We start from the raw sequence: 24148 nt of genomic DNA, 5'->3' as shown, positions 1-24148 counted from the left end.
TGAATCCTAGCTAATCAGAGCTTTTTAATTCTCCTGGCTAAGGAATTTGCATTCAACTGGCTAAGGAAATTTTTTCCCTGGCTAAGAAATGTGCATACAAAGTAAGCCAGATGAATGAGATCAATTCCAGGATATTTTCTAGAACCATCAGAAAAGAGAAGTTCTTTTTGCTGGAGTTGTTAAGCTCGTAGAATGTAAACCGAGTACTGCTGGAATTCATCATGTAGAAACTGTGTAAGATTGAAGGTGTCTTAGAGGAAAGCAAAGCAAGAGATAGAAAAAGTAACTTGAGTCCGGAGCACCTGGATTCAGAAGTGCCTGAAGGGAAACTAATCTAGATTTTGTAGTTATGTGAAAGAATAAATTCCATTTCATTTTTTGCTTGTCAGTTTTTAAGACAGCTTTAGTGTATGATTAATATTTAAAAAACAGTCCAACTGGTTTTCTAAGTGGTGTATAATTTTATATTCCCACTAGCCTTGTATGAGAGTTTGAATTGTTCTGCATTCTTGTCAACACATAGTATGGTATGTTTAATTAACTTTAGTCAATTTAATAGGTGCATGGTGGTATCTCCTTGTGGTTTGAATTTTCGTTTCCCTAATGACTATTGGATGTCTTTTCATGTGCTTATTGGTCATCTGTATATCTTTGTGGGTGATTAGTGTGTTCAAATCTTTTGTTCATTTCTTTATTGTTTTCTTATTACTGGAGAGCCTTTTTAAAAAAATATTCTAGATATAAGTTCTTTAATGGAAATATACCTTGCCAATATCTTCCTTTATACATATGTATATATTTTATTGTACTTTAGGTTCTGGGGTACATGTGCAGATCACATAGGATTGATGCATAGGTACATACATGGCAATGTGGTTTGCTGCCTCCATCCCCCCGTCACCTATATCTGGCACTTCTCCCCATGTTATCCCTCCCCAACCTCCCTACCCCCCGCTGTCCCTCTTGTAGTCCCCCCACAACAGACCCCAGGGTGTGATGTTCCCCTCCCTGTGTCCATGTGTTCATGAGAACATGCGGTATTTGACTTTCTGTTCTTGTGTAACTTTTCTGAGAATGATGGTTTCCAGATACATCCACATCCCTACAAAGGTCATAAACTCATCCTTTTTTATGGCTGTGTAGTATTCCATGGTGTATATGTGTCACATTTTCTTTATCCAGTCTATTATTGATGGGCATTTGGGTTGGTTCCAGGTCTTTGCTATTGTAAACAGTGCCTCAATGAACATATGTGTGCATGTGTCTTTATAACAGAATGATTTATAATCTTTATTTTTTGTTCCTCTTTTTTTTTTTTTTTTTTTTTTTACTAGAGCACACAGAGCAAAACAGAACTTTGATGAAGAAACACAGATCCTAGCAGGTAGGCTGTGAACTGTTATCATAAGGTGACAACCACACAGGTAGCCAGAACCACACCAAGGAGCAGATTTCAGGGATGTCCTAGAATAGAGGCTTAATGCACATTTAGCTTTCCTGAGCACATTAGCTGAAGTGTGATACATTAATTGCACTAATAGTTTCTATGGCCTCTTGTATCCAAACCCTTTTGACAGTGTTCTCCTACACTGATTCTGGGCTTGTCCATGTTAATTTCTTTGGCCAATAGGATAACAGCAAAGATCACTCAAGTAGAAGTTTGAGGAAGTGCTTTCATGATTCTACTTTTTTCTTGGAAACCTGATATTGTTATGAAAATAAGCCTGTGTAGTTTGTTGGAGGATTCAAGGCCATATGAAGCAGGAACATTTTTCCAACGATGCTAGTACAACTTAACAGACCTTTATTTCTTTAGCTGACTGCAAATCCATGGAGGAACCCAAATGTGAGCTGCTAAGTCCAGTCTAGATAAAAAAAAAGTCCAGCTGATATGTAGATTCATAAGAAGTAATAAATAGTTCTTATCTTAAGCCTCTAAGTTTTAGAATAGTTTGTTACACAGCAAGAGCTAACTGCTACATTGATCAAAGTTCCAAAAATAGAGAAGAGGGTTCCTTAGATGCTTTTAAAGCATTTTTGGCCACTTCTCTACTTCAGAATTGGTTCACTTAAACTGTCAGGCAGCTGAGATTTTGGTTTTATATTCTTAGTCTCAGACTCAAGTAGGTAGTGTGAGACAGACTCACACAAATTCAGCTGAATCTTTCTGAGAATAGAAGAGTGAAAAAGACATTGGATAAATAAATGATTCTGATTCTCAAGGCCTGAAAGATTGCATGAGTACTTTCTTCACTAGGCTCAATTTTAAGAAATACAATTAGTTACTTCATATTGTGAATCTCTTGAGAATTTTTTTTTCAGTTAAATGTGGAGGCAAGTTGAAAACTTAATTAGGATACCTGGCTTTATTTTTCTTCTAATTTTAAATGCCTAAGCTGTTGTTTAGCAAGAGATAACATCTATTGAGTGTTTGGTTTTCTGTTCCTGCGTTAGTTTGCTGAGAATAATGGTTTCCAGCTTCATCTATGTCCCTGCAAAGGACATGAACTCATTCTTTTTTATGGCTGCATATTATTCCATGGTATATATGAAGGCTGAAGATACCTGATCACAAGAATTTGTGGATGCTATTCCACCAGATAGAAACTATATAAGGTTAGCACTGAGGTGAATGAAAACTAAGAAGTTTTGAGTGTGTTTTAAATGGGAAAAACATATCTCAAATAAGATCAGGAGACTGGGGCTGTCTACTTTAAATTTCTGTCTTTATAAGAAGCAACATACACATCAGGATACTCTACAGAAAAAAACCTCATCAATCTCAGTGGCTCTTAACACAACTGTATTAGCCTGTTTGTGTTACTATAGAGGAATGCTTGATACTGGGTAATCTATAAAGAAAATAGGTTTAATTTGCTCACAGTTCTGCAGTCTGTATAGGAAGGATAGTGGCTTCTGCTTCTAGGGAGGCCTCAGGAAATGTACAATCATGGCAGAAGGTAAAGGGGAAGCAGGCACATCCTACATGGCCAGAGCAGAAGGAAGAGAACATGAGGGGAGATGCACACACATTTAAACAACCAGATTTCCTGAGAACCCTATCATGAGAACAGCACTGGGGGATGATGCTTAACCATTCATGAGAAATCACCACCATGATTCAGTCACCTCCTACCAGGTCCCACGTCCAACACTAGGGATTACAATTCAACATGAGATTTGGTGGGGGCACAGAGCCAACTGTATTATTCCACCCCTGGCCCCTCCAAATCACATGTCCTTCTCACATTGCAAAATCCAATCATGCCTTCCCAATAGTACCCCCAAGTCTTAATTCATTCTAGCACTAATTTCAAAGTCCAATGTCTAATCCAGGCAAAGCTAGTCTCTTCTACCTATGAGCTCATAAAATCAAAAACAAGTTAGTTACTCCCAAGATACACTAAGGGTACAAATACTCCTGTTCTAAAGGGGAGAAATTGGCTGAAACAAAGGGGCTACAAGTGCCACACATGTCTGAATCCAGCAGGGCAGTCATTAAACATTAAAGCTTCAAAATAATCTTTGACTCTATGTCCCACATTCCAGGCACACTAGTACAAGCGGTGGGCTTTCAAGGCCTTTGGAAGCTCCACCCAAGTGGCTTTTCAGGGTTTAGCCCCCATGACTGCTCTCAAGGGCTGGTGTTGAGTGCCTTGAGCTTTTCCAGGAAAGGGTGCAAGCTGCTGGTATATCCATTGTTCTGTTGTCTGGATGTATCAATCCATTTTCACTCAGCAATAAAGAACTACTTGAGATTGGGTAATTTATCAAGGAAAGAGGTTTAATTGACTCACAATTCCACATGGCTTGGGAGGCCTCAGGAAACTTATAATCATGGCGGAAGGCAAAGGGGCAGCAAGGCACATCTTTTTTAAAAAATTTATACTTAAAGTATAAATCCATTATACTTTAAGTTCAGGGATACATGTGCAGAACATCACACATGTGCCATGGTGAATTGCTGCACCCACCAACTGGTCATCTAGGATTTAAGCCCTGCATGCATTAGGTATTTGTCCTAATGCTCTCCCTCCCCTAGCTTCCCACCCCCTGACAGGCCACAGTGTGTGATCTTCCCCTCCCTGTGTCCATGTGTTCTCATTATTCAACTCCTACTTATGAGTGAGAACAGGCAGCATTTGGTTTTCTGTTCCTGTGTAGTTTGCTGGGAAAGATGGTTTCCAGCTTCATCCACAACCCTGCAAAGAACATACAGTCAGTCTTATACAGGGCTGCATAGTATTCCGTGGTGTATATGAAGACATATCTTATATGGCAGCAGGGGATAGAGAGAGAGAGAGTGAACAGAGGGGAAGTGCCACATTTCAAAACCAACAGATCTCATGAGAACTCATGCATCACCAGACCAGCATGGGGGAAACCACCCCCATGGTTCAATTGCAACCCATTAGGTCCCTCCCTCAACATGTGGGGATTACAATTCAGATCATAATTCAGGATGAGATTTGGGTGGGGATGCAGCCACATCATATGACTGGAGGATGATGGCCCTCTTTTCAGACTTCATTAGGCAGTGCCCCAATGGGGATTCTATGTGGGGGCTCAAACCTCATATTTGCTCTTTGCACTGCCCTAGTAGAGGTTCTCCATGAGGGTTCCACCCCTGCATTAACATTCAGGCATTTTCATACATTCTTTGAAATCTAGGCAAAGGCTCCCAGGCCTCATCTCTTGTGCTCTGTGTGCGCATAGGCTTAATACCACATGGTGGCCTCCAAGGCTTACAGCCTGCAACCTCTGAAACAGCAGCCTGAAATGTACCATATGCTTTGAGGTATGGCTGGAGCTGGAGTGGCTAGGGTGCAGAGATCATTGTCCTAAGGCTGTGAAGGGCAGGAAGGCCCTGGATCTGGCCTAGGAAACCATTCTGTCCTCCTAGGCCTCTGGGCCTGTGAGGGAAGGGGCTGCAAGGAAGGTCTCTGAAATGCTGTTGGGTTTTTTTTCCATTGTCTTGGATATTAGCAACTGGCTCCTCTTTTCTTATGCAAATTTCTTCAGCTGGCTTGAATTCCTCCCTAGAAAATGGGTTTTTCTTTTCTATTGCATTGCCAGGCTGTGAATTTTCCAAAGTTTTACACTCTGCTTTCCTTTTAAATATAAATTCCAGTTTCAGGTCATTTATTTGCTCATGTATATGAATGCATATGAATGTTGTTAGAAGCAGCCAGGCCACATTTTCAATACTTTGCTACTTAGAAATTTCTTCTGTCAGATACCCTAAATCATACCTGTCAAGTTCAAAGTTTCACAGATCCCTATAATAGGAGTACAATACAGACAACTTCTTTGCTAAAGCGTAACAAAAGTGACATTTGCTCCAGTACCCAATAAGCTCCTCATCTCTATCTGAGACCTCCTCAGCCTGGACTTCATTGTCCATAGCACTGTCAACATTTTGGTCACAAGCATTCAGCAAGTCTCTAGGAAGTTTCAAATTTTTCTTCATCTACTTGTCTTCTTCTGAGCTCTCTACACTCTTCCAGCCTCTGCCTCTTACCCAGTTCCAAAGCTGCTTCCATATTTTCAGGTGTCTTTATAGAAATGCCCCAGTCCTTGGTACCATTTTTAAAAATTAGTTCATTCTTGTACTCTATAAATACTTAAGACTGAAAAATTTATAAGGAAAAAAGGTTTAATTGGCTGCTCTCGGGGGAGATTTCAGGAAACTTACAATCATTATGGAAGGTGAAGGGAATGCAGCCACGTCTTACATGGCCAGAGCAAAAGGACGAGAGAGAGGAGAGGTGCTACACACTTTTAAACAAGCAGATATCATGAGAACTCTATCATGCGAACAGCGCTAGAGAGACAGTGCTAAACCATTCATGAGAAATCACCCCCACAATTCAATCACCTCCCAACCAGGCCCCACCTCCATCACTGGGATTACAATTTGACATGAGATTTGGTGGGAATTCAAATCTAGACTGTATCACATACAATTATGGCAGAGGTGAAGGGAGACACAACACATAACTTGGAGAGAGTGGGAGCAACAGAGAGAGAGAAAGGAGTTCCTAGACTATTAAATGACCAGATTTTGCATAAACTGAGTGAGATATCACTTACCACTGTGGGGATGGTGCTAAATTACTCATGAGGGATCTGCTCCCATGATCCAATAACCTCTCACCAGGTCCCACCTCCAACATTGGGAATCACATTTCAACGTGAGATTTGTAAAGGACAAACATCCAAATAATATCAACAATTTTACTTTTTTCACTTATCTTATGTCCTATATGGCTCACAGCAGTCTTTTAGGGACATAGGGTGACAGATGCTGCACCTTAACACTTGCTTCCATAATCACAAAGGCAATAAATAAATAGGGGATGTGAATTACATACTGGCTCTTAAAGCTAAAACATGGAAAAAACATATGGCACTTTCATTCACATTTTTATGGCCTAAAAAAGTTTCACAGAAAGGGAAATAAAATCCTTTTGTTTGCCTGGAAGGTAAGGGAAGCAGAACATATCTTAATATCTTCCACAGTTGTTCTGTGCAATAAAATATTTTAGTTTTCTTTTTATGTGCAAAATACACTTACTCCCAATCTAGGAAAAACCACCAAAAAGTCCCATAGAGTAATGACACCAAATGCAAAGTCCAGGATACCTGTTGATAAGCTGTAGTCTCTATAGCTGGTCTAGATGTGGTGCTTTATGGTTTAGAGACTTTAGGGCTGAAGTGGTAAGTTTTCTCTCCTTTACATATCAAATATACAGTGATGGTATTTGAATAGGATAATTGCAGTAAACTTTCCCACTTGGAACAATTAGGACACGTACAGTGGAACAATTCTAAAATCCCACTACATAGACATTTTGAGAGATCTTTCACTGAGAGTGAGCATTGGCCCTCTTTTTTATAATGCAGGTTCAATTAGTGTAATTCATGGCCTCTGTCCACCTCTTTACTCATTCTGTCCAGAGAAAGTAATTTATTATTAATAAATTTTGAAAAATAAATTGAAGATGCTTACTTAGCTCAGCTCTGTCTTTCTTTGTCATAGGAGTGAGCAGCCTTCAGGTAACAAACATTCATCTTTGCTTCTCCATGTCCATGATTTAGATACCTCATCCTTCTATTAATACTTCTCAGGTGAAATGGTCTACTCTGATTTAGCATTGCCTGGTGGGTAAAGCAAGCTTGGCAAATATTGATTCAGATAACCTGGCAAATACTGATTCAGATAGCATGTCTATTTAGCTGCAAAACTAAGCTATATCCTCTTCCCTCATCAATAATAATAATATATACAATCCAACATATATATGTTGACATCAACACTGTGTGTATATTTTGTTAGTGTTACATGATCTAATTTTAAAGGCAACAATTATTAGTATTTTTTTAGGCAGATGTTGTTAAGTAATTTAAAAGTCAATAATGATTATTCATCATAAAATATTATTGTTTTTTAAAATTGCATACGTTTTGTTACTGGTGAGACCAAAATATTTATTTATTTATGCATTGTACTTTTATGTTAATTGATCATCTATATTTTGTTCATTGAGCTGTCTGCCTTACCATTTAAATTATTTGGTTGTTGTTCTTGAAAAGGTTTAAGTTTTTGTGGAGTTAAATTTATTAATTATTTCCTTTTGTTGTTGCTACTACCTATAAACCTTTAAAAGTCATTACCTCTCCAAAGACCAGAAAAATATTAATTCTTTTCTAGGTTTTTTTTTTTTTGAGATGGGGCCTCACTCTGTTGACCAGACTGGAATGCAGTGGCACAGTCATGGCTCACTGCAGCTTTACCATCCCTAGCTCAAGCAATCCTCCTGCCTCAGTCTCCTGAATAGCTGAGACAACAGGTGTGTGCCACCATGCCTGGCTACTTTATTTTTAGTAGAGACAAGGTCTCACTATATTGCCCAGGCTGGTCTCAAACGCCTGAGCTCAAGTGTTCCTCCCACCTTGGCCTCTCAAAGTACTGGGATTACAGGTGTGAGTCACTGCACCCAGCCCTTTTCTAGTTTTCTATGATTATTGGATTTATAAAGGCAATGTACTCATTGATATAACAAAAAATATTCTTGTGTAGAATATAAGGTATATCTTCATGGCTTGTGCTTTGCCAAATTTTTAACCATTAATCCTGTGAAAGATTTTTTTATAGTAATCAGAGTTGTGTAGAAATGGAGCAGTTCACTATTCCTAGAGGAGGATCATATACTGAGCACTCATTATTGTGTATGTCAAGCTCCAAATGGGTAGAATTGAATTATTATTATTATTTAGAGACAGGATCTTGCTATGTTGCCCAGGCTGGTCTTGAACTCCTGGCCTCAAGCAGTCCTCCTGCCTTGACCTCCCAAAGTGTGGGGATTATAGGCATGAGCCACCATGCATGTCCTGGAAGATGTTTTAAGAACGCTTTCAAACTTGAAGTTCAAGAAAAAGAGGTGTTTAGATGGGAAATTAAATGTGTCTACTTCTTATTTATGAGAGATTTCCTAAGAAAAATAATCTCTTCATTGCTTTCCAAATGACTAATTGCAGAGGATTGTGATAAAAGGTAATTTTAAAAACTGAACTAATGATTTCTTTCACTTAGAAAGTGTTTTCTATAGTCAAGAAGTAATCTGCTTGAAGTCATAAGTCAAACTCCTCACACCTGATCCGTTGTTAGTCTTTACAAATGACTGTCTGAAAAACTCTTACCTCCTGTTTGATTTTCTGCGGAGAAGAGCTAGTGAGGTATTTTTTGGGTATGTAGAGACAAAGCTGCTTTGGTCCTCAAATGAATTTGTTCTCTTAGGTACAAACCTCTCCTCAGTGAAAGTAGTACTCAATTGTTCACAGTCTGAGTGGTTTCTGTTGGAACTTTTTACAACCACTTTATTTTTTATTTTTTGTGACAGAGCCTTGCATTGTTGCCTAGGCTGGAGTATAGTGGTGTGATTATTGGTCATCACAGCCTTGATGTCCCACGCTCAAGTGCTACTCCTGCTTTAGCCTCCCAGGCAGCTGGGACTATAAGCATGTGACACCATTCCTGGCTAATGAATTTTTTTTTTTCTGTAGAAACAGAATCTCTCAATGTTTTCCAGGATAGTCTTGAATGCGTGGGTTCGAGCAATCCTCCCATCTCAGTCACCAAAAGTGCTGCGATTACAGGCATGAGCCACTGTGCCCAGCCTACACCACTTTAAATTCTACATTGACTACTGTTGTTCATTGTATGCACAATGAAAGGCAAGGTTGTTTCACACTGTTATTGGTGGAAGCTACCTGATTTACCAGTAGCAAATCTATACATGTTTGAAGCAACCTCAATTTTTGCCTCCTCAGAAGAAATAATTTGACTGAGGGGCATAAGGCAGAAGAAGAGATCAAGGCAAGTTTCAGAGCATGAATGGAAGTTTACTTTAAAAGGCTTTAGAACAAGAAAGAAAGGAAAGTGCACTTGGAAGAGACCCAAGCTGGTAACTTGAACAAGTGTAATGTTTAACCTTGATCCTAGGACTTTATAGGCTGTCTCACTTCTGGCCATTTTGTACCCCTTTCCCATGATTCTTCCCTTATGGTAGGCTGCCCACATGCTCAGTGTCCTCCTTACCTTTGAAAAGTGAGCACATACAGTGTATTTAGGAAGTTGTATGTGTGCCCATCTGAAACATCTTCCCTTTTCAGGTGGAGTGCCCCATAGAGGTCATACTCTGCCATTTTGACTATTAATGCACATGCCTAGGAAGTTCCTTCTCCCTAGTATCTATGTTCAATTAACACTTTAGTGCAACAGGTGTGGACCATCAGGAAATGGCCTCTCCTTGGCACTGGCTACCAATTTATCACCGTTAGAGAGGCAATGTGAAAACTGCTGAACCATCACCCAACATTCTTGCGGGGTGGAGGAGATCCCTCCCCTGCCCCACTCATGCCTCTAATTACCGGTAACAGTACCAGAAGTCTTCAGTTTCACAGTAGCATATTTCCTTGTTAGACATCAAACTATGCCAGACCAAAATAAGACTGAAACTTTTCATAAAACTTATTTATATCTATGAAGGAAATCTTCATTTGTAAGGGTGTCACTCTGTCCCCACACCGGGAAGAGAAGAATGACCAAGTATCTAGAGACTCCAAATCAATGGTGAAGGTTCTGACTTAAATATGCAGAGCAAATGTTTCTTTTGTTTAGGTGATGTACCTGCTCATTCTATTTTGACTGGTGTTTTCCCACATCCTTTTTTCCTTTGTTTCACAGAACGGTACTTAAACTATACCTTTGAGATCAACTCTAAAAATTTACTCATTTCTTTTTTTTTTTTTTTTTGAGACGGAGTTTCGCTCTTGTTACCCAGGCTGGAGTGCAATGGCGCGATTTCGGCTCACCGCAACCTCCGCCTCCTGGGTTCAGGCAATTCTCCTGCCTCAGCCTCCTGAGTAGCTGGGATTACAGGCACACGCCACCATGCCCAGCTAATTTTTTGTATTTTTAGTAGAGACGGGGTTTCACCATGTTGACCAGGATGGTCTCGATCTCTTGACCTCGTGATCTACCCGCCTTGGCCTCCCAAAGTGCTGGGATTACAGGCGTGAGCCACCGCGCCCGGCAAATTTACTCATTTCTCTGGGTTATCTTTCATGTACACCTTCCAGCGAGAGGTACATATTATCAGATATACAGCAAGTGTGCATGCTGTTAAACTTCTATTTGCGTTTCTCATGTTAATCTGTTTTTTGTTACAGGTAGTCTCATTTAAGAACTATGAAAGGTAGACAAAAAATTATTTGCATTTTCCTACACCTGTATCTGGAAACAGAATGGGGCAAAAAATAAGATAGTTTACTCATTGGGGATGTTGGGGCTCAGAAAACAGTATCCCACAATATGGCACTTTGTTATGCTCAGTATTTTAAATTAAGGGCAATTGAAAGACCTCAGAACCAAGATCTCACTAACTTTTGTCTGACCCTTTTTTCTTTCAGTTTCAAAGTTCAGAGAGGGACTTTCTCTGAAGTTTCCTTATCTGACTGAAGGAAGTTCCTCTAAAAGGAATGCAATTGTCATGAACTCTCTTTCTGCAATCTACAATAACAAGAAAAATTAACTTTTATTGCAGGAAAGGAGACCAAAAGGCCTTCACACCCAGGCCACTATGCCCTGATAGACTTTTCACCAATTCTTCTGAGGGCTGCTCAGAATTGTTGAGAAGTCTGTCTGAACATAATGATCTATGACCTAAGAGACTTTATCTGCATGATAAGACAACCTTTGTTCATCATGCATTTCCTTCCCTCACCCTCCACAGCTTGTGTCACCACTTCTCCAACAGAAGTCACTGTTTTCTTTCTTTGGGCAGCTCAAAATGCTATTTAAAGTTTAATCATCTGACCCTTCTTTGAGTGTCTCTCATATTTTGTGGGACTCCTATTTTGTGGGACTCCCATGCATATATGCATGTAAGTTTGTATGTGTTTTCTTCTGTTTAATCTGTCTGCTGTCACATTTATTTAAGAAATTTAAATTATCAAATTTTCAGTAAACAGAGGAAAGTTAAAAACATTCCTACAGAGAAAAAAAGCACTAGTTATGATCTCTATTTGCAAACAGAAAAACTGAGCATAGACAAATTAAGATCTGATCTACGTTGTTGGTAGAAGGGTAATTTATTTCATTTCACAATTATGTAGTGATTATTATGTGCCAGGTATAACTCAATTCTATGAGGTTAGCGTTATTTTTATTCCTATTTTAACAGAAGCTGAGGTTCAGAGAAGTTAAGTAACTATCTCAAGTCACAGAGTCTGGCTCCATAGACTGTCCTGTTTACTACTCAGTAAGGCTAGGACAAGAAAGAAAATCCTGACTTGTGGTGGGGTTAATCCTCTTTCCAGTAAACAAGATAAGTGCACATTCAGTTGTCTCATGAGTAATCAAAGCCATATTTACATTTCTGTCCAATGTATTCTTGAAAAGAAAAAAAATCTCTTCCTTCTCTCCTTCTAGGTTCATTGGCTGGTCTGTAAATTAAATTGACATAAGGCATATTAACAAGAGAAAAACAATTTTAATTATGTACATATGCATAAGAGTCCCACAAAAATGTGAGACTCAAAGAAGCTAGATGATTGAGGCTTATATATCATTCTGAGCTACAGAGAGGAATCAAGGTTTGGATTATCATGGAAAATAATGGAGACACATGGGAGGGTGAAGAAAAAGGCCCAGTAAAGGTGGGATGGCCAAGAAAAGTACCTTAAACAAATGTAAGGTTTGTTATATAAGATTTAAGTTGATACTTTCTCTATTTGATTAAGAGTCAAGGACCTAGAAATAGAAATTCCATTTGACCCAGCAATCCCATTACTGGGCATATATCCAAAGGATTATAAATCGTTCTACTATAAGGACACATGCACACGAATGTTCATAGCAGCACAGTTTACAATAGCAAAGACCTGGAACCAACCCAAATGCCCATCGATGATAGACTGGACAGGAAAAATGTGGCACATATACACCATGGAATATTATGCAGCCATTAAAAACGAGGAGTTCGCGTCCTTTGTAGGGACATGGATGAACCTGGAAACCATCATTATCAGCAAACTGACACAAGAACACAAAATCAAACACCACATGTTCTCACTCATAGGCGGGTGTTGAACAAGGAGAACACATGGACACAGGGAGGGGAGCACTATACACGGGGGTCTGTTAGGGGGAGTGGGGGGGACAGCGGGGGGGTGGGGAGTTGGGGAGGGATAGCATGGGGAGAAATGCCAGATATAGGTGAAGGGGAAGAAGGTAGCAAATCACACTGCCACGTATGCACCTATGCAACAACCTTGCATGTTTTTCACATGTACCCCAAAACCTAAAATGCAATTAAAAAAAAAAAAAAAAGAGTCTCTAGGGATTTAGTCATCTTTTTCTTTCTGGTGCAGAGGAGACACCCTTAAAAATGAGGATTTCCTTTATAGATACAAACTTATCTTATAAAAGAGTAACTTTCCTGAGCTTAAAATAATCAATATGCCAAAGAGGCATATTTTAGCGGGGTATACTTTGGCCTCCTACAGTCATATTTTGAGATGGCATGTTCTGAACCCCATCAGTACCTACTCTATAAATTGTTTTATCAGGTGCTCTTACCAATGATACTCCTTGCACTTGATACAATGCTTGTTTTATGTGACCCCATCATAAAAGAAAAAAATCAATTCCAGTCTGTAATGAGATGAACTACTACTGGTACATAAGGTTACAACGTACTTGCAAACCAAAAATAAAATTCTAAGGCCTCCCAACCATGTGAATGGACTTCCTCCTCTTGGCCAGTGCACTCCAAAGTTGACCTGAATGACTAGTTCAGGCCTTGACAGAAAGTAGGGGTTGGACATGCCTCATTATGCTCTTCTCCCCTTTGAAATTTAAGGAAAGCTGACCAGCATTCAATATCAAGACAGACCTTAAGTCTGATAAGAAACAGGTGTAATCTATTCTCTCTGAAGCCTGCTACCTGGAGTCTTCATCTGCCTGCTAAAACTTTGGTCTCCACGACCTCTTTTCATAATGCAGACATGTCTTTTTATTGACAATAACTCTTTCAACAAAATTGCCAATCAGAAAAATTTTAAATCTACCTATAATCTGGAAGCATGTGCTTCGAGTTGTGCTGCCTTTCTGGACCGAACCAATGTATATCTTAAATGTATTTAATTGATGTCTCATGTCGCCCTAAAATGTATAAAATAAAGTTGTGCCCCATCCACCTTGGGCACATGTCATCAGGATCTCCTGAGGTTATGTCATGGGTGTTTCCTTAACCTTGGCAAAATAAAATTTCTAAATTGATTGAGACATGCCTTGGATACTTTTGGTTTTACACACTGAAACTTTGAGCTGGAAGCCATATTCTTTAAAGGATATATGTATTATAGCAGGATTTATTTGTTTGACTACTTTAAAGACATAAAAAAGAAATCAAACACAAATGTGGTCAGGTTAAAAATAATGGGAAGATCCTCCTGCATTCTCTCCTATAGGAAGTTGGAAGAGTTCCACACTAATCCTGTTTTCATTACTATGCTTGTTCACAAGTTATATGAAGGCAAGGATAACCCTTTGTCAACCAAGTGAGATAAGGAGACTATCTTAACATTACACTATTTAATTGACTATGAAATAGGATGCAGATAATTATTACAGTGATTTTCCTTCTACTATAACCTGAATTCAATTGCTGAAACTATAAAGTATCAACTAACTTTGCTGTGACTCACAGAAGAGAAGGAATCATGAGCTTATAAAAATTATCTTTCATTTTTATTTTGCTGGATCTCTCACTTCCTTCTTAAATGAAGTATGCATCTTAAAGAATTGTGCTAAAATGTTTGGTCATTTTGTGTTTTCTTTGAAATATCTAATTTTTAGGTTTTTCTGATTTAAAAAAATTAGAGAAAACAGAATACTACTTAAAATATCAACGCTTGTAACAGAGGTATCAATATTTTTATTAGTATACCCTCTTCTCATGGTAAAATATTTACTTTTTTAATATAATGAACTCAAGCATTTCTTTAAGCAGAACTTTGAGCTGCCTGCTTATGAGAACTGCAACATATGGTTTTCCTCTTCCATTTTTTAATATTTTGGCCTTCAGTGGATCCACATACAAAAGCTTCCTTCCTTTAGCTGGAGTCCACAAATGAAAGGCTTTTCTTTTTCTGATTGTAGATTAGCCTGCCAAGAAACAAATACGAGCTGGAGAACATCGCTTTAATTTATTGATGGGATACAGATGACATGGAAGTCTGTCCTCTTCTAGGCTTTTGGGAACACTTTAGGCTGACCCAGCACAGCTGAGTTCATATGGCAAAGACAGCTTTTGCCAAAAACCAAAGCCAATAGTCATTGCAAATCTCTGAACCAAAACATTCCTTTAGTGCTTGAATTTCCCTATAATTTGTGTAGGTTCTCTTTTTGTCAATGAAGCTAGCAGTGGATAACTAGCTCAGTGCAATCAGACAAAACAACTATACCATTCATTCAGTAATTAGATGATAGCTGTACTGCATGCTTTATGGTTTCCGTTCTTCATTCTTTCCTTTCTTTTCAAGTCCTTGGAGACAAACTGGGATGTTTGGCAAAGCAGAAGTTCTTGTTGAAAAATATCCTGTCTTTTTTATTTCAGGTTGCTAATAAGTCTTATTCTCAGAGGCAAAACATTAGCTGCACACAGCAGGGAAGGATCAGCCAAGTTAAAAAAAAAGTTTGGTTCTTATGTATATTACCTTTTGCCTCACTGTACAGTTCTGCCTTGCTCAATACTGAAGATTTCTACTCTTCTTATATCTAACAGGATGTAAATGAATTTGAAACATGAGCTAAATGCTTGCAGTCAATTTTACATAAATTACTTTTAAAACTTTCGGATATAAAAGTTTTATGAGAAGTGAAGCACAGACAGAAAGATAGAAAAATTAAATGGAGAAGAAGCCTGTGTGATTAGAGTTAACCTGCTTTGAAGAGTACATGGAAGATTAAATTACTGCTTGTCAGATTGGACTAAGAATAGTGAGCTAATGTTTATTCTTCTTCTTTTTTCCAAGCTGTTTTTGTTTCTTAAACCACTAGAAAAAAAAAAAGGAAGGGAAACTTTCTACAAGAAAACAGTAATACTCTCTTAGATTCTGTTGCCATTACTGCCTTTAAGAAGTAAAGGTATCACATTCACGAAGTTGATGCTGCCTGCTGCCTGCACTGAAGATTATCTGGTTCTATTAGTCAGGAGTCTTGGTTGCAAGTGACATAGCTTAAGCTAGCCGAAGGAAAAGAATAGTTTTGGCTTTTCTATCTAAACCAGAAAGGGCAGTAGTGGAGCTATCTTTAGGAATATTTGTAATCAGCAATCTAGGTCCTCGTCAGGACTCTCTTTCTCCTTCCCTTCTCATCACCGCTGTTTCTTCTTTGGCTTGACCTCCTGGGGCCATCTGGAACCATAGCTAGAAATGTGGCTAGTGAAATATTCAGCCTCAATTACAGCTCTGAGATCAAAATTTTGAAAATTTGAAACTTTCTTCTCAGACTCCAGATGACCCAGGACGGTACTGTGATTTGCCTGGCTTGAAGATATGTCCTTTTTCTTGAATCTGCCACTTCGAATATTGAGATGAGCCATTATCACTGGCCCAGCCTAGGTTGCAAACCCATCCCTGACTTTGATGCCAAGGGCTCAGGACATGTATTCAGAACAAGGAAAGGAGGACAGAGCAAACAAAAAAAAGAATCATTAGAAATTTCTCTCACTGTTCCTCAGTTTATCCTCTTGAAAATAGTATTTGATATTTGGAAATGTGTTGGGATTCTTCTCTGAAAATATACTATAACTGAACATACCAAGTAGATTTTACTTGTATTATTGGGAGGCAGGAGGTAGTCAACTGAAGTGCAAAGGAAATGGTGTTTGTAGTCCTTAGTTTGATATACGAGCACAAGAAAATTGTATAATTAGACTGAAGTTATGCTTCCCTTGTACTTTTTTTTTTTTTTTATGAGACAGAGGTCTGTCACCAGGTGCCAGGCTGGAGTGCAGTTGCGCGATCCTGGCTCACTGCAACCTCTGCTTCCCAAGTTCAAGCAATTCTCCTGCCTCAGCCTCCCGAGTAGCTGGGACTACAGGCACATGCCACCAAGCCCAGCTAATTTTTTTTGTATTTTTTAGTAGAGACGGGGTTTCACCATGTTGGCCAGGATGGTCTCCATCTCTTGACCTTGTGATCCACCTGCCTCGGCCTCCCAAAATGCTGGGATTACAGGCGTGAGCCACCATGCCCGGCCTTGCTTCCCTTGTACTTTAAAGAAACATTTGAAGCTTTTCTTTTCTAAGTTTACTCAATGGGAAAGTAGTACTTCAGTACATTACTGTTAAATACAATCTAATTTTTCTCATTATTAAAGTGTAAAGCAAATTGGCTTGAAGGTCAGGTTAGCCATAGTTTTCAGGGTAGAAAGGGGTGCATAAAACTGTCACCTTGCTCTAGAGCAGGGGTTGGCAATTTTTTTCTACAAACAATCAGATAATAAATATTTTTGGTTTTGCCGGGTATACAGTCTTTACTGCACCTACTCAAGTCTGGTCTTGATGTAGAAAAGCAGCCATATGTAAATGAATGTGTGTCATTGTGTTCCAATAAAACTATTTACAAATACAGAATTGTCAACCCTGATATTTATGTGTCAAAGAGGTGTGGAAAATGAAATATTAAATAAATTCTATGTATTATTAGCATTTAGAGGTATTCTTGAGTGACCTAAGAGTATAGTTGTACAAACAGCTTGATCAGAAGACTGGCTATTAAATGTAGTAAAGAGAAGTTTAAAAATGTTAATTCTTGGGTAAAAACATAATCATAATTAAACTATTTCCATTATTGAGACGTGCTTACAGATGCACTGCTTATTTTACGTTAAAATATTTTTCAAGAATGAACGTAGCATTGATTGAAATTAAAATCTAATATAAACATTTGGAAATAAATGTCCTTTTTACAGGATGTGGGCATACCTAACTTTTTACTTCTGGGACAGATAGTTACTGGCAACATATATGGTGAGCAAATTCGTTCTTTTATTTGTAATGCTTGCAGTCATGTGGGTGTACCATTATTATTTGACATTTGAAACATGTCTCAATTGAAACATGAAACTTTTTTATGAACTGAAAAACTGGGAACTCCTTCAAGCAGAGGATTATTTTTACAATATAACATTCAATATTTCCATTATATCCCTGTTAGGCATTTATTGGGTAGCTATAAAAATCACTTCGGGGCCAATTTGATGTATTTCTTAAATATGGTAATTGTACCAAATAAGAAAATGTATTTTTTATATTTCATTAATTATAAGATGCACTTTTTTTTTTAATTTTAAGCTCTTTGAAGTCAGGATTCTTCTAATGATGGAAAACAACTTACAAATTGCCGCCTGCCAGGTTGCAGTAATGAAATAACTGTAATTACCTGCATGAAATTAGTCTGAAAACCCTCCTTGGAACTTTATTGTAAGATCCAGAAAGTCAACACGAATATTTATGGTATGAGGAACCGAGTCATGGAAGAAAGTTCTCAAGATCATGGGGGAGTGCTCTTTTAAGGAATGTGCATAACACTGGCATCGATTTTGCAGAGGAAAGTTGTGTGCGGAAAGTCATAGACATTGGTAATACTCAATCAAAATTTGATTTACAAGAGCAGGCTTTAAATGCAAAGAAGTTTGGAAATTACTCATTTATTTTGCTACTACATTCATTTTATATATACACAAAAGTAATATACAATAAAAATCTATAACTAAAGAAGTCGAAAATAACTCTTCTAACAAGCATAATCAATGTAAGAGATAAGCATTCCATCATAGTTTAATTGGAAGCATTTTTCTTCTTTGTGGTGTATAAGAAAACGGGACTTCCTACAATCAATTATATATTGGATGCAACTAAAGTAATATGTACACTTATTTAAATATTAATAAATGCCAACTTTATTTCCTATACTTGCAGTGACAACAATAAAAAATCATATTATTGCTCTTATTAAATAAAATCTAACTTGTTAACAAAAAAGCCTAACCACTGCAGCACCCACTTACTCATAGATAGCTCACTGACTTTTCTAAAACACAACTTGAAAAGATCCAGCGTGAATGCTTAATTTCAGTACACTGAATTTAAGACCAAATACACACTCTACAAGTACCAAGGCTAAATTGTGATCATCATTACATTAGTTTGATTCTATACCTTTGCTATTTTGAATAGCGCTGCAACAAATGTGGGAGTGTAGGTATCTTTTTGATATATTGACTTTTTTTCTTTGGGTAAATGCCCACACTAGTGGGATTGCTGGATCATGTGGTAGTTCTATTTTTAGTTTTTTGAGCAATCTCCACACTGTTTTCCATAATGATAGTAATTTACATTCCCACCAACAGTGTTTATGAGTTCCCCCTTTTTTTCATATCCTCACGGGCATCTGTTATTTTTTGTTTTTTGATGATAGCCATCCTAGCTGGGGTGAGATGATATCACATGGTGGTTTCGATTTGAAGTTCTCTGATCATTAGTGATGTTGAGCATTTTTTCATATACTTGTTGGCCATTTGTATGTCTTCTCTTGAGAACTGTCTACTGGAATTATTTGTTGTTGTTTCTCCTGTTGAGTTATTTGAGTTTCTTATATATTCTAGACACTAGTGGCTTGTCAGATAAATAGTTTACAAATATTTGCCTCTATTCAACAGGTTATCTCTTCACTATGTTGATTGTTTTCTTTGCTGTACAGAAGGTTTTGAGTTTAATTTATTATCATTTGTCTACTTTTGTTGTTATTGCCTGTCCTTTTGAAGTCATACACATAAAATGTGTGTAGTTGTGTTCCAATAAAACTTTGGAATGAATGACAAATGAGTAAGTTAATAAAACTAATAAACAAAACTAATGAATAAATTAATATGTTATAGTATATATTTCTCCTACATAGATCTTTCTTACTTTACTGCTGATTTATCTCTTTTCAATTATAGGGTATTCCATTTTAAAAATGATTCCTGCTTTACTATGTCTTCAATTTCTCCCTTTTGAATATTATGGTGGCTTTACTTAATTTTTACTCAAATTTATTGCTACATTATAACTTCCCACAGCTTCTGATTTCTGACTTTGAGAATTCATGTGGCTTTAGAATGTGTGAACTCAGTTCTGAAGACCGTTGCTGAGGCTTGGTCATTCGGCTCACATTATTGGCATGACCTAGGAACTGGTTCAGTAGCAGATATATGAGAATCACAGATCTAATTGAATTCCAGAAAATATTGTGAAAATTCAAGGTCTCTGTGTTTTGTGGACATGACACCTGTCTGTTTTTGCTACTATAAGAGTTAGCTGGGGGAAAGTTCATACACAGAGATGAGCAAATCTAAGAGAACCAGAGAAAAGGAGCCCCTATTTAAAATTAACTAAAGCCTATATTGTCTTTGGACTTTTTTCAGATGCCTGAAATAAACAAAGAAATAAAAAACAGGAAGACTTCCAGTTTTATTACTGCAACATATGCATCTCACTAAACTATAGAGTTCAGTAATGGAAAAGAGGATGTTGTAAGTGAAAATGTGAAAGTGACTGAACCAAGGAAAGGTAGGTAGTGGATAATTGCTTTGTCTTATGCTGGAGAGTTGGCCTTCCTCATTCATAGTTATAGGGGAGTTTACTAAACTGTGGTCTCTTGAACTCTGGAATAAGGGTCATGTAAGAAATGATTCATGCTAAAGTATTTTGAAGCCTTCTTTTAATGTTCACTATTGTCCCCTCTCTCATTCTTGAGAGGGCAGGAGACCAAGAACCTGGAGAAACATTCTCTCAGGGGAGCTGAGGGCACCTTGCACCCCTATATTACATTTTGGCAAGCCAGCAAGGAGATGGGTCCACCAGAAGAGAGGTACAGCCAGGAAAGGGGGTACAGCCAGAGAAGACAACTTCAAAATTGTGAGTAAAACCGGCCCCATTCTGTCCTGTCTCTTTAAGAACACCTGAAGCGGCCACAGCCACACATGGCTGTGGGGAACCAGAGCAGCGGCTTGACCCAGCCCGTCTTAAGTGGCGCAGGCCAGCTGGAATTAAAAGCGCAGTTTTTTTACCTCCAAGCTCGCTCTCTGCTTTCCCTCTCCTCCTCTATCCTTCCGCTATTATCTCTGGGATCAAAACCTACTAGAGCCTGTGAGGCGGAAAGGTAAGCATCCCCCATTTCCGCTCCTTGCCAGCCAGGAACAGCCCAGCCCCGGGGGTGGAACCCAGCACGAAGAGGTCTGCCAGAGAAAAACAATGGGGAGGGGTGAGGTACAGTCCGAGCCTGCAGGGGACCGGAGCCCGGCAGCCTGACATGTGGTTCTGGCAGGCCTCTCCGGCGTTCTCCAGTCCCGGGCAGCAGGGTAAGAAGGCTCCCCAGGAAGTTTGCCTACCTGCTTTGGGTCCCTGTGACGGAGCGGCTCTGGGAGTGGCCCAACTGCGCATGTGGTTCTGGCAGGGTCAACATGGCGACCGAAAGCCGAGAGGGCGAGGAGCTCATGGCCCACTCAGCAACGGCTGCAAACGCCCGCTTTTAAACTGACGCGGCAAGCGGCGTTTTCCCTCTGCTGGTGCGCCTGAGGAAAAGGAAGCGGCTGCTGGCCGTCAGCCCCGCCCGGCGTTTAAGCAGGCCACAAGGTAACTATAGCTAACTGAAAAGCTGTCCACCTACTGTTGTGCAACATTCAGCATTTATTAGTGGAAGGAAAACAGAATAACCAAAACAAAACCCTTACGTTTGAGAACAAGGAAAGCTGACGTCAGAAGTTCTCTTCCTAGGACAGCTTTTGGGGAGCACGTTCATTGTTCATTTTCCACCACTGCAACATCAGAGATGGAAAATGGTATGGCTGCCTTATGCTGACTTCTTTAGCAGCCAACTTTCTTATAGTGTAAAGGTGGGGTCTAGAGATAGATTGAAGAGTTCAACAGATATAAGCTGTTTAGCAAGGCTTGGGTTTTGTTGGTGATACTGCTCCATTAGGGAATTAACAAAGAAATATAAAACTGGAAGACTTCCACTTTTATTATTGCAACATATGCATCTCACTAAACTACACTGAGTTCAGTAATGGAAAAGAGGGTGTTGTAAGTGAAAATGTGAAAGTGACTGAACCAAGGAAAGGTAGCAGTGAAGATAATTGCTTTGTCTTGCGCTGGAAAGTTGGCCTTCCTCAGTCGTAGTTATAGGGGAGTTTATTAAACTATGGCCTCTTGAACTCTGGAATAAGGATCATGTAAGAAATGTATCATGCTAAAGTATGTGGAAGCCTTCTTTTAATGTTCACCATTGTCCTCCGATAAACAGATAGGGTTCATTTGAAATTATACCTTCTGAGAGTTAACAGGAGAAAAAATATGCTTTGTTAAGGAATGTCTTCTGACTGCAGACTGTTACAAAAAATGATTTGAAATTTGGTCATCTGGTTTCTTGTAAATGGGAAATGACAAATTCCTAACCCTGAGCCAAAGTTAATATAAGCGAAATTAAAGAGAGAAGGGACGGAAAAAGAGAAAAACTTAGGGTAGAGGAAGAGCCTGATTTCCTCAATTTTTCCCAGTTCCTCTCTTGAGTGTTCTTTGTCTCTCGAAAGGTGAAATTTTCTGTCCTGGTGAAGCACCTGGGATGCAGCCTGGGGGCAACGAGCTCATCATCTTTGCCCTGTCAGTCACATGATTTTTGGTGGAAATCATTCTACCTATAGTTACCGGAATCATTCTTTTTGGGTAAGGCTGCATTTGACACAGAAACACTGGGCTTGTCCTAGATACAGGAACTGAAAAGGATTTGGAGTTCACTTCATTTGGTGAGGAAGGGAATATATACTTCATATAGGCATGGGTATTTTTGAAATTGTGCATATGTAATGAAAAGTATGTTTGGATATTGGATGTTGTAACAAAGATGTGGAGTGAAGCAGGATCACCTTCTGGTAGTCTCAACATCTATTACATCTTTTCTCCTCATCTCACCAACAGTCTCCAACAGGGATAATCATGAGATTTCAAGGAAGCCTACCCCACTGCTGGCTCTTTTATTGGAGCAGCAGAAATTTTTATCAGATCATTCCTAAAGCTTACTCCACTTGTGGATCATTTTATTTTAAAAAGTCAATACATTCTTGTTTTTTAAGCAATTCAAGTTGGATTTTATATTTGCCACATAAAAGATAAACATATATAATGCCTTAACTCTCTTTCTAAAAAAAGAAAACCCCTTCAGCTTTTATCTCCTTCTAGCTAGCATTTTATTATTTTTCTCTTCATAACTACAATTGCTGAAATGTAGTGTTTGCTTGATCTCTGTAATTTCTCTTCCCCCATTTACTTGATAACACACTGCTTTCTGCTTTCTATCCTTGTCACAGTACAGAAACAGCTATTGACAAGGATATAAACGGCTTGATAAGAGTCAAATCAGTGGATGTTTTTCAATTATTAACTTATCCAATCTCCACTGGTTTCAGTTTACACAAACTTCCTGTCTTTTCTTTCTTGGTCTTCTTAAAGACCCTGTCTCGTTACTTTTTAAATAACTGCCTTGGTTCTTTTCTGTTGTTTATAACAGAATGTCTGAAACCAGGTAATTTATAAAAATATATATATATTTTATAGTTATAGAGGCTGAGAGGCCCAAGGGCCCACATCTGATGAGAGGCTTCTTGCTGTTGGGCCCCACCAACATCCTGTCACATTCACCTAGAGGCTGCAGCATTGCAACACCAGCTGGACCCAAATGTGCAGCCATCATCTTGGTACCTGAACCCATACGGTGTCCTGCAACCTGGGGAACAGGTGGAACAGGTGGTCCAGTAATATGGGGAGGCTGCCCCCAGGACTGAGGGAACTGACATGCATGCTGTCCAGAATCTGAGAGCAACTTGCCTGGGGCCCACCACTACCAAAAGTGACTCTATCCCTACCCACAGTGGAGCTGGCGTTGTTCTGGGGCCTAAAGCCAGCTTGCTTGAGACTTGCTCTCCACTCGGTGACCCTGCCTTCTTCAGTGGCAGAGCAGCTAACAGCTATGTGCTCACGTGCACCTCAGAGGCCTGGTAACTAGCTAGCCTGGGGCTTGCCACCACTACTGCCACCACTACCACCATCACAGGTAACCCTACACCCTCCAGTGGTAGAGCTGCTGTATACCCATGTGTGGCCCTCAGGGGTAAGAGGACCCACCTATTTGGGGATTGCAGCTGCCAGCAACCTCATCATTTTCAGCAGTGGAGCAGCCACACACCTACATGTGTCCCTCATGGGCCATGGAACTGGCCTGCCTAGAGCCTACCCTTGTCATTGGTGACTCCACCTTCTCCAGAGGCAGAGCAGCTGTGTACCTGTGCATGTTCCCCAGGAACTTGAGGACCAGCCCACCCAGGATCCATTACTGCTACCAACAACCTTGCTTTCTCCAGCAGTGTAGTCACCTGGCACACAGATATACCCCTGCAGTACCCTGAGGATTGGTTTACCTGGAGCCTACCTCTGTCACTGCCAGTAACCCTGCCCCTTCCAGTGGCAGAGCCACTATG

The sequence above is a fragment of the Aotus nancymaae genome, unplaced genomic scaffold (assembly GCF_030222135.1).
Source record: "Aotus nancymaae isolate 86718 unplaced genomic scaffold, 86718_ANA_hifiasm-v0.15.2.pri h1tg000048l, whole genome shotgun sequence".
Taxonomy (NCBI): domain Eukaryota; kingdom Metazoa; phylum Chordata; class Mammalia; order Primates; family Aotidae; genus Aotus; species Aotus nancymaae.
This window is presented reverse-complemented; position numbering follows the sequence as displayed.